At 48.8% G+C, this 11051-nt stretch overlaps 1 protein-coding gene across 1 annotated transcript in view; it reads right to left on the reverse strand.

Moving 5' to 3' along the window:
- YPEL2 (yippee like 2) overlaps window positions 1-1622 on the reverse strand; it is an 81088-nt gene extending 79466 nt beyond the window's left edge. Inside the window, exon 1 of the mRNA XM_081945516.1 lies at window positions 1492-1622. The gene's annotated coding sequence lies outside the window, so the exon portion shown is untranslated. The remainder of the gene's footprint in view (window positions 1-1491) is intronic.
- Window positions 1623-11051: the final 9429 nt, after the last annotated feature.

Raw genomic sequence — 11051 nt, forward strand, 5'->3', positions numbered from 1 at the left:
TACTTTTAAGGCTCACGGGCTTCCTTCCATAATGCCGAGAAGGACGTCAATTTAATAAAATAATACAATAGATTTTGGTTACAAGAGCTGAGATGACAAGCTGCTTACAGGATCCAGCAGTGATTGTATCTGCTCCAACACTGGGGGATTTTTAAGAAGAGACTAGGAGAGCCATTTGTCTGAAATGGTGAAGGGTTTCCTGCTTGAGCAGGGGGTTGGACTAGAAGACCTCCAAGGCCCCTTCCAACTCTCATTATTCTGTTATTCTCCTTCCTGAGCAGGGGGTTGGACTAGAAGACCTCCAAGGCCCCTTCCAACTCTCATTATTCTGTTATTCTCCTTCCTGAGCAGGGGGTTGGACTAGAAGACCTCCAAGGCCCCTTCCAACTCTCATTATTCTGTTATTCTCCTTCCTGAGCAGGGGGTTGGACTAGAAGACCTCCAAGGCCCCTTCCAACTCTTCCCTTCTGTTATTCTCCTTCCTGAGCAGGGGGTTGGACTAGAAGACCTCCAAGGCCTCTTCCAACTCTTCCCTTCTGTTAATCTCCTTCCTGAGCAGGGGGTTGGACTAGAAGACCTCCAAGGCCCCTTCCAACTCTCATTATTCTGTTATTCTCCTTCCTGAGCAGGGGGTTGGACTAGAAGACCTCCAAGGCCCCTTCCAACTCTTCCCTTCTGTTATTCTCCTTCCTGAGCAGGGGGTTGGACTAGAAGACCTCCAAGGCCTCTTCCAACTCTTCCCTTCTGTTATTCTCCTTCCTGAGCAGGGGGTTGGACTAGAAGACCTCCAAGGCCCCTTCCAACTCTCATTATTCCGACTGGCAAAATCAGCTTCACTTGGCAGTCAACAAGGAAAGGATGCAGCCCTTTAAAACCACCAAGAAACCAAATCAGAGCCCCAAGCAAGAGGCAGGATAAAAGAGACCCTCCAAAGCCAAGAGCAGTCAAAGACACCTCCAAACTTCTCAAAGGTGGTGGGGGTGGTGGTGAGATCGGAAGAGAAGCTGGAACCTCGGCGAGAGGGGCTCAGATACACACGCAGAGGGGGCGCAAAGCGGGGGTGACTCCGGAGTAAGGCGATTGCAGCCACTCCGGAGTTAAAGAGGAAAGCAGGAAGCCGAGCCCAAAGGCGCCTCGGGCGGCGGGGGGGAAGGCAGCCAGGACGCCGCGCCGGCCAGCCAGCCAGCCAGCCAATCCACCAACCCAGCCGGGGAACACAGCGCGCTTGGACAGGGCCGTCACGTCGCCTGCTTCTCCAACGGGGCGCTCCGCCGCCGGGCACCGCTCCAGCTCCGATCGCTGCAAGGGGAAGACCTTCCCCGGGCCAAGCGCTGGAGGGGTCTCCCCCGCTCGACCAGGCTTGCAAGGCGAGCGCCCCAAAACGCCCCTCCGTCCGTCCAAGCTCCGACCCTTCCGAGCTCCCCAAATGCAACTAAGACCCCCCCCCCCAAAAAAAACTCCGATCCTCTCCATCCCGGGCGCCAGACTCACCTGCCCAGCGCGGGACCGTCTGCAGCCGCCCGCAGAAGGTAGACGGCGGACGGTGCCCGGGAGAACGCCAGCCTCCTCCAGTTCCGCAGCTGTTTTCTCCTCTAACCCACCAACCCCGAAGCGCCCCCTGCTTCTTCTGCCCCCCCTCCGCGGGACTCCCTGCCCTTTTATAGGAGGCGGGGAAGGCCCGCCCCTCTCTCCTCTCCTCACGACGACCCCCCCTCCCCCTCCCCACGTTGGCCCTTGATGGCCAGGTGAACAAGCCAATCGTGGCAGCCGGGGCCCTAGCAACACCCAGCGGGTTGGCGCGAGGCGGCGGCTGGCTCTGGAGAGATGGGCCAATGGGAAGGGGGAGAGGGGGCGGGAGGCACCCACCCTCAGTGAAAGCAGCTGGGAGGGCAGGCAACAGCTGGGCGGCGCCGGCAGCCAATGGGAAGCGCGGAGGCCTCGCCAGCATGGGAGGCGGGCGGGAGGATAACAAACGGAGCGAGGGGCGCCTTAAAGCGCCCTTCTCCTCAGGCGGGGCTTCCTCCAGCCGCCCCCGAAGGGCCGCTGAGGTGCCCCTCGGGAGGGCGAGGAGGGCTTGGCACGAAGCGCGCCCGCTGGGTCTGCCCGCGATACCCGCCTCAAAGCCTGTTTCCAATCCTCTCCTCGTAAAAATAAGACACGCAACGTTCCCACGACCGCGTTTTGCACGCGATACCACGCTTGGGGGGATTTGGGCCGCTGAGAGGATGAAGAAGTGCTGCTGGAGCAAGATTAATATTGCCCCCCTCACCTACACATGGGCACATACATCAATAATGTCGTAATTGTACATTTATTCATGGCGTTCGGACAATCCAGCAAATATATTAAAAAGAGGAACAGGTACTTCCGTAAAACATCATAAAAAGTAATAAACACACATCAGTATATAAACAAGAAGGAAACAATATACATAAGCAATGGGTTCAATAAAGGTTATGTCAAACAAAAGTGGCTCAGTGGCTAAGACACTGAGTTTGTCCATCAGAAAGGTCGGCAGTTCAGCGGTTCGAATCCCGAGCGCTGTGTAACAGAGTGAGCTCCCGTGACTTGTCCCAGCTTCTGCCAACCTAGCAGTCCTAAAGCACGTTAAAAAATGCAAGTAGAAAAATAGGAACCACCTTTGGTGGGAAGGGAACAGCGTTCTGTGCGCCTTCGGTGTTGAGTTATGCCGGCCACATGACCACGGAGACGTCTTCGGACAGCGCTGGCTCTTCGGCTTTGAAACGGAGATGAGCACCAACGCCCCCTAGAGTTGGGAACGACTAGCACATACGTGCTTTTACCTTTACCTTAGGTCAGGGGTGTCCAAACTTGGGAACTTTAAGACTTGTGGACTTCAACTCCCAGAATTCCCCAGCCAGCCTGGCTGGGGAATTCTGGGAGTTGAAGTCCACAAGTCTTAAAGTTCCCAAGTTTGGACACCCCTGCCTTAGGTCAAACAAGGCTGCAAGGCCGTTTTGATATACCAACAATGTATAGAGTATGAAGTATATATCCAATATTGTTTTTCTTTTTAAAAATTGGGTTTTGTCAAAAGTTTTTTAAAAAATCCTTTTCATGGCCCCCCCTTTGAGCTACGGAACAATGGCTGCACCCCCCCCTCTCCTCAGGCCTGGGGGGGGGGCTCCATGAGACGTCAGAATGGACCTTTTATGTGTGTGGGGAAGGTTGGTGATGAAAACCTGTCTTTTGGTTTTGGGGAGCCATTCTGTTTTTTTCCCCCTTGGGTAGTGTGTTGGGGGGGCTTTGGTAAAAAAAATGTTTGGGGGGGAAATGGCTGAAATGGGGGAATAGGAGGATGAGTTTCCAAGCCCCGAGGGAGGAAAGGGACTTGTGTTTGCATTATCTAGTTAAAATGTATTGTTATTTTGTAGCAGCGACATTTCCCACTTATTTGCTTGAGATAGTGTTTCTCTATCTGAGCGCCTTTTAAGATGGGTGGACTTCAACTCCCAGAATTCCCCATGCTTTAAGAAGGGTGCATTTTAAAGCATGCCTGCTGGGGGATTCTGGGAGTGGAAGTCCATCCCTCTTAAAGCCTGCTGGCTGGGGGATTCTGGGAGTGGAAGCCCACCTATCTTAAAGCATTCTGGCTGGGGGATTCTGGGAGTGGAAGCCCACCTATCTTAAAGCATTCTGGCTGGGGGATTCTGGGAGTGGAAGCCCTCCTCTCTTAAAGCCTGCTGGCTGGGGGATTCTGGGAGTGGAAGCCCACTCCTCTAAAAGCCTGCTGGCTGGGGGATTCTGGGAGTGGAAGCCGACCCCTCTTAAAGCCTGCTGGCTGGGGAATTCTGGGAGTGGAAGCCGACCCCTCTTAAAGCCTGCTGGCTGGGGAATTCTGGGAGTGGAAGCCCACCCCTCTTAAAGCATGCTGGCTGGGGGATTCTGGGAGTGGAAGCCCACCCCTCTTAAAGCCTGCTGGCTGGGGAATTCTGGAAGTGGAAGCCCACCCCTCTTAAAATTGCTCAGACAGAGAAACATTATTGCCTTAGCCGGGGGTCCTGCAATCACCTTTTGCGACTTTCTGACAAGCCAAGGAGGAAACCAGATTCACTTAATGATTGTGTTACTCACTTAACAACCGTAGCGATTCACTCAACCACTGTGGCAAGAAACGCCATAAAGCAGGACAAAAATTAACAACGGTTTTTCTTAGCAAAAAAAAAAAAAACGGCTTAGTTGGGGCCGTGAATTGAGGACTAGCAGCGTTTATCACGATGGCTCCCTTGTTGGGCTTGAGGATGGATGGCCCGGCCTGGAGGGAAGATCTGATGATGGGCTTCTGATGTGAAGTGACCCTTTCCAACCCACTGCAGATGGCCGATTCCCAGAAAGTCAATGTTTAGACATGACATTTTTATTCTGACAACATCAAGTTTTCCTTGCTTCATGGCTTTGACATTTTACATACCAATGGTTAATACTCATCTTTGAAGCGCAGATATTTCCCTTTTGCCTCCGGCCACCTTAGCAGCGTGAACTCTTTTCGGTTTTCACCCACCACATCAGCAGCATCAGAGCTGTGTACAGATAGTCCTCGACTTGCGACCGCCAACATTTCAATGGGTAAGCAAGGCAGCTGAGTTTGGCCCCATCTTATGACCTTTTCTTTTTTTGCCACAGTTGCTAAATAAAACAGTGAATCATATGGTCCTTACACAAACCCATGGACTTTGTTAGATTAAGAGAGTTGGAAGGGACCTTGTAGGTCATCTAGTCCAACTCCCTGCCTAAGCAGGAGACCCTACACTCTTTTCTGACAAATGGCACTCCAGTCTCTTCTTGAAAGCCTCCAGGGATGAAGCTCCCACAACTTCTGAAGGCTATTTCTGTTCCACGGGTTGATTGTTCTCAATGTCTGAAAATTTCACCTTATTTCCAGGTTGAATCTCTCCTTGATCAGTTTCCATCCATTATTCCTTGTCTGGCCTTCAGGTGCTTTGGAAGATAGCTTGACCCCTTCCTCTCTGTGGCAGTCCCTCAAATACTAGAAGAATGCTATCCTGTCTCCCCTGGTCCTTCTCTTCCCTAGATTAGCCATGCCTAGTTCCTGCAACCGTTCTTCATGTTTTAGCCTCCAGTCCCCTAATCATCTTTGTTGCTCTTCTCTGCACTCTTTCTAGAGTCTCCACATCTTTCCTATAGTGTGGTGACTGGATGCAGCATTCTCGTTGAGTTTGTGTCAACTCTGAATCTCACCTGGCTGCAGAGAAGAGCAACAAGGATGATTAGGGGACTGGAGACTAAAACATGAAGAACGGTTGCAGGAACTGGGTAGGTCTAGTTCAATGAAAAGAAGGACTAGGGGAGATGTGATAGCAGTCTTCCAATATCTCAGGGGTTGCCCCAAAGAAGAGGGAGTCAAACTATTCTCCAAGGCACCTGAGGGTAGAACAAGAAGCAATGGGTGGAAACTAATCAAGGAGAGAAGCAACTTAGAACTGAGGAGAAACTTCCTGACAGTTAGAACAATTAATCAGTGGAACAGAAGTTGCCTCCAGAAGTTGTGAATGCCCCAACACTGGAAGTCTTTAAGAAGATGTTGGATAGACATTTGTCTGGAATGGTGTAGGGTTTCCTGCCTAGGCAGGGGGTTGGACTAGAAGACCTCCAAGGTCCCTTCCAACTCTGCTATTGTATTGTATTGGGTGTGGGGGAGGTAGCTAGAATAGAAGCAAAGAAAGACTCACCAGGCTGAGATCTGCTGGGCTGGGTGGTTGAGATAAGCGAAGGTACCAACTCTGCTATTGTAATTGGTAAAAAAGACATCTTGTGCTGCTTCACAGTTGCCACACACTATGGGTAGAGAGGGGGAAACAGCTAGAGCATCTCGTAGACAAAATAAAGAGCTCCCCCTGGGAACCAAGGTCATCCCAACAGGTATCAGTTGGTGGAGGAGCAGAATTGATCCGGGGAGCCCGGCACCTGCTTTGATTGGACAATGTGAACTGGGACACCTGGGGAGGGAAACTTTTGCTCTTTTAATTACATGGTTACCGCAGGAAACCTTTACAGTTGGTTTTCACTAGCTGTGCCGATATGAGGTGTCCAGTAAATATGTTTCCTGAGGAATATTCCTGCCTTGGAGTTCTGGTTTGGACCAGGGGATAGTTGAACTCATCAAATTTGGCGCAACCAAAGCAGTCGGCGTGCGGCTCAGTCCCTCAATGAGGATGGATGCATCACCCAGTAGCTCCAGAGCTGACTTTTAAATTTGAGATAAGTAGGATATCGATTTAACATCAGATTGTGTGTGAATTTGTCTTGGGAAGAACTGAATTGAGGCTGTCAATTTATGCCTTCAGCCCCTTAGGGGGTGGCGTGTGTGTTTGCCTTTAAGGCAGTGCTTCTCAACCTTGGTCACCTGAAGATGTGTGGGCTTTAACTCCCAGAATCCCCCAGCCAGCAGAGCTGGATAGACATTTGTCTGAAATGGTATAGGGTTTCCTGCCTAGGCAGGGGCTTGGACTAAAAGGCCTCCAAGGTCCCTTCCAACTCTACTATTGTGTTGTATTGTATAATATTATTTGCAGTACTGTTGGTCAAAGTAGCGTTTTTAAAATTATTTTCCTGTGATAAACATTTGCAGGTCGAGGGACAATCTGAAATTGCATGAAGGGGGGGGGGGGTGTCAAGGGATAGAAGAGGTTGGGGAGCCCCAAAGGTCCGTTGGCTGAGTTGACATGAAACCCCGAGCCATAAACTACAGCAGGGGTGTCCAAACTTGGGAACTTTAAGACTTGTGGACTTCAACTCCCAGAATTCCCCAGCCAACTATGCTGGCTGGGGAATTCTGGGAATTGAAGTCCACAAGTCTTAAAGTTCCCAAGTTTGGACACCCCTGAACTAGAGTTTACAAATCCAAGTAAGCAAACAGATTATGCCCCGTGGGCCTTTTTCGCAAGGAGTCCAACCGTTTACCCACTTGCTCAACCTGTTCCCGACACAGAAGGGAACCTGGTGGAGAAGAAGGCAAGGCCTACAAGCAAGGAATGTCACCTAGAAGGACCTGTCCGCCCTTAGCCAGGAATGTCTTGTCTTTTGCAAAGATCGATGATTGGGAGACAGCAGTGCAGGCAGGTAACATCAGCTGAACTCTGAACTTCCAGGAGTGAATAGAAAATGTTTTGAGGGGAGCGAATCTGAGAAGGAATTTCCTGCAGCCTTCAAACTCCTTGCACTGATGATGTTGCCTAGTTTGGTAATGAAACGTCTGCAAGCAAACAGCCAAGCTCAGAGACCCCCCAAGGACCCCACAGTCCTTTCCCCCCCCCATCTCTCTGCAAACCACATTCCATTCTAGAACTGATAATGTTACCTAGTTGGGTAATGAAATGTCTGCAAGAAAACAATACAATACAATACAATAGTAGAATTGGAAGGGACCTTGGAGGTCTTCTAGTCCAACCCCCTGCCTAGGCAGGAAACCCTATACCGTTTCAGACAAATGGCTATCCAACATCTTCTTAAAGACTTCCAGTGTTGGGGCATTCACAACTTCTGGAGGCAACTTCTGTTCCACTGGTTAATTGTTCTGACTGTCAAGAAGTTTCTCTTCAGCTTCAACCCAGCTCAGAGACCATCAAGGACCCCACAATCCTCCTTCTCCTCCTCTTCCCAAACCCCACTCTGTTTCAGCACTGATGATGTTACCTAGTTGGGTCATGAAATGCCTGCAAGAAAACAAGCCAGATCAAAGAGCTTCAGGCTCTTCTCAGTTCAACCCTGAGCTGGAAATATTCTCTTTATCTGTACAGACCCATATCTATACCATCGTTTCCACATGAAAGGAGAAATATAAATCAGACAAGGTAAGTTATTAGATTTCAATAACTTCAATGTTATGAATCTAATCACTGCACGTTACACACAGTGGTTTACCACAAAAATTGGAAGGAACCTCAGAGGTCATCTAGATCAACCCCCTCCTCAGTGAAGGATCTGTTAGAGCACTATTTGTCCAACCTGGCAATTTTAAGATTTGTGGATCTCAACTCCCAGAATTCCCCAGCCAGCCTGCATTAAGATGGGTGGACTTCAACTCCCAGAATTCCCCAGCCAGCCTGCATTAAGATGGGTGGACTTCAACTCCCAGAATTCCCCAGCCAGCCTGCATTAAGATGGGTGGACTTCAACTCCCAGAATTCCTCTGACAGCCTGCATTAAGATGGGTGGACTTCCACTCCCAGAATTCCTCTGACAGCCTGCATTAAGATGGGTGGACTTCAACTCCCAGAATTCCTCTGACAGCCTGCATTAAGATGGGTGGACTTCAACTCCCAGAATTCCTCTGACAGCCTGCATTAAGATGGGTGGACTTCCACTCCCAGAATTCCTCTGACAGCCTGCATTAAGATGGGTGGACTTCAACTCCCAGAATTCCTCTGACAGCCTGCATTAAGATGGGTGGACTTCCACTCCCAGAATTCCCCAGCCAGCCTGCATTAAGATGGGTGGACTTCAACTCCCAGAATTCCCCAGCCAGCCTGCATTAAGATGGGTGGACTTCAACTCCCAGAATTCCTCTGACAGCCTGCATTAAGATGGGTGGACTTCAACTCCCAGAATTCCCTTGCTGGCATGCTTTCAGATGGGTGGACCTCAGCTCCCAGAATTCCCCAGCCAGCCTGCTTTTAAGATGTGCAGACATATATTCCCAACTGGGAAATTCTGGAAGTTGAAATCCACCCATTATAAAATGGCCAAGATTTAAAAAAAAAATACTGATGCAAACCAACCTTTCTCTTCTCCAGATGTACAACCTTAAATCCAGCACATCTGGAGGTCACCGGCGTGTAGAAACCCAATGGCTGAGCCAGAACAACAAGTTTTGCAAGCACAGAAACGCAGAAAAAGCAAGACGGTCGTAGCCTGAGCTCCTGTTTATTTTACCACGAACCACGTTTGCCAGAGGGGGAAAAATAGCTCTGCGGTTGTGTATTAAGATACAATCTGGTTTTTGACAAACCACTCCACGGTCTCCACGGAGCAACTCAGAGGTAGAATGCTGACTTTGAAGTCAAGAGCTTCTGAAGCAGATAATTGCAGTGGAAACAAAACAGAAAAAAGTTGACAATTGGAAGATGGAAAGGGGAGGCAGAAATCCTACACCAGGTGAATAAATGTCCTTGCAAATCCTGATCCTTCTCCAAATATTTAGAGTTTTAGAAGCAGCAGTGCAGCAGTTTCTGTCCTGAAAACGTGTAAATTGTAGGCTGGGGTTGTTGTTTTTTTACCTCTAAACCTCATTTAAGTTTGGGCCTGTAGGACGTTAGCACCCAACCCTCTCCTAAAAAATGAAATATCCTGGGAAATATTGAAAAAAAGAAGATTATATTTCCCTGGATAAGAAATGGAGAAACATGTTATTAGGCAGGAAGCAGGCTCAGTCTTAATAGCCCCCACCTTTGCCAATGGGCCATTAAAAGGCCTGGATCGGTCTATTCTACATAACAAAGATCTTCCCCCTTCGGCTCCAAGGTGATGGCATTAAGGCAGGATAGGAATAGCCCTTTCCCCATCTCACCACAGGGCACCTGGGAAGAAGCAATGCTCAACCACATCTGGACTCAAAACACAGCCTAGAGTGTTGCCCCCGCACGACCCCATGGGAGTCTGACAACCAATCAGAATGCAAGATCAAGATCAAAGGCCAGAGAGGGCATAAAACCAGGGACTTTCAGCATCTCGCTCTCTCTTTTCTTCTTCACCCAACATCTGGAAGCATCTGATCCCCCCTTTTCCGTTCAGGAGCTCAAGCCATGTGATCCTGTCCACCATTAAACCATCTTTCCAAGCAGCCTCCGTGTCTCCAGTGTCTTTTTCCCCACTTGGATCTGAACTCAGAAGGACATTTCTACCAACAGCCCCTTCCATTCGCTTCACCGACAGACAATCTTGAGTTTGGGTGCAGAAATATCCTCGCCAGGAAGCACAAAGCTTTAAAAACACAGCTTGCGGCTAGCAGTTTCTCACATTCAGTACTTTCAACTTTACCCACCAAATTTGAGGGGGGGGGAGTTTAAATGTTTGCTAACTTAATGTTTGCTGACTTGCCGGTTCGCCACAACGAGAAATATCAGTTATGTGTGGCTGGAAAAAAAGAGTTGCAATGTTTATGATTTTATTTGCACCTTTGGCGGACTGCTCCTTATAGCTGAAAGGGAAGACTGTAAAAATATCCAAAATTACACAGAATCCAAAATAAAAAAGATTTTCTTTGCGTTTCCTTTTTAGGAAAAAGGAACCCAGAATAGAAACAGGGAGAAATAGAACGACAGGGATGGAGATAATATATTGGTGGGTGGACATCCAAGGTGTCAATGAAAGGATGTGGGAATATGAACCATCATAATCATCATTTTAGACATTGTCTATCTACTTGCAGGATGAACATGTTTCCACATGTTTCCAATCTATACCACACTGTAATAATACAATAATACAATAGCAGAGTTGGAAGGGACCTTGGAGGTCTTCTAGTCCAACCCCCTGCCTAGGCAGGAAACCCTATACCGTTTCAGACAGATGGCTATCCAACATCTTTTTAAAGACTTCTAGTGTTGGGGCATTCACAACTTCTGGAGGCAACTTCTGTTCCACTGATTCATTGTTCTAACTGTCAGGAAATTTCTCCTCAGTTCTAAGTTGCTTCTCTCCTTGATTAGTTTCCACCCATTGCTTCTTGTTCTACCCTCAGGTGCCTTGGAGAATAGTTTGACTCCCTCTTCTTTGTGGCAACCCCTGAGATATTGGAAGACTTCTATCATGTCTCCCCTAGTCCTTCTTTCTATTAAACTAGACATCCCCAGTTCCTGCAACCGTTCTTCATATGTTTTAGTCTCCAGTCCCCTCATCCTCTTTGTTGCTCTTCTCTGCACTCTTTCTAGAGTCTCCACATCTTTTCTACATCGTGGTGACCAGAACTGAATGCCGTATTCCAAGTGTTGCCTTACCAAGGTCTTATAAAGTGGCATTAACACTTCACATGATCTTGATTCTATCCTTCTCTTTATGCAGCCTAGAACTGT

The sequence above is a fragment of the Natrix helvetica genome, assembly GCF_964273705.1.
Source record: "Natrix helvetica genome assembly, chromosome: 2".
Classification (NCBI taxonomy): Eukaryota; Metazoa; Chordata; class Lepidosauria; order Squamata; family Natricidae; genus Natrix; species Natrix helvetica.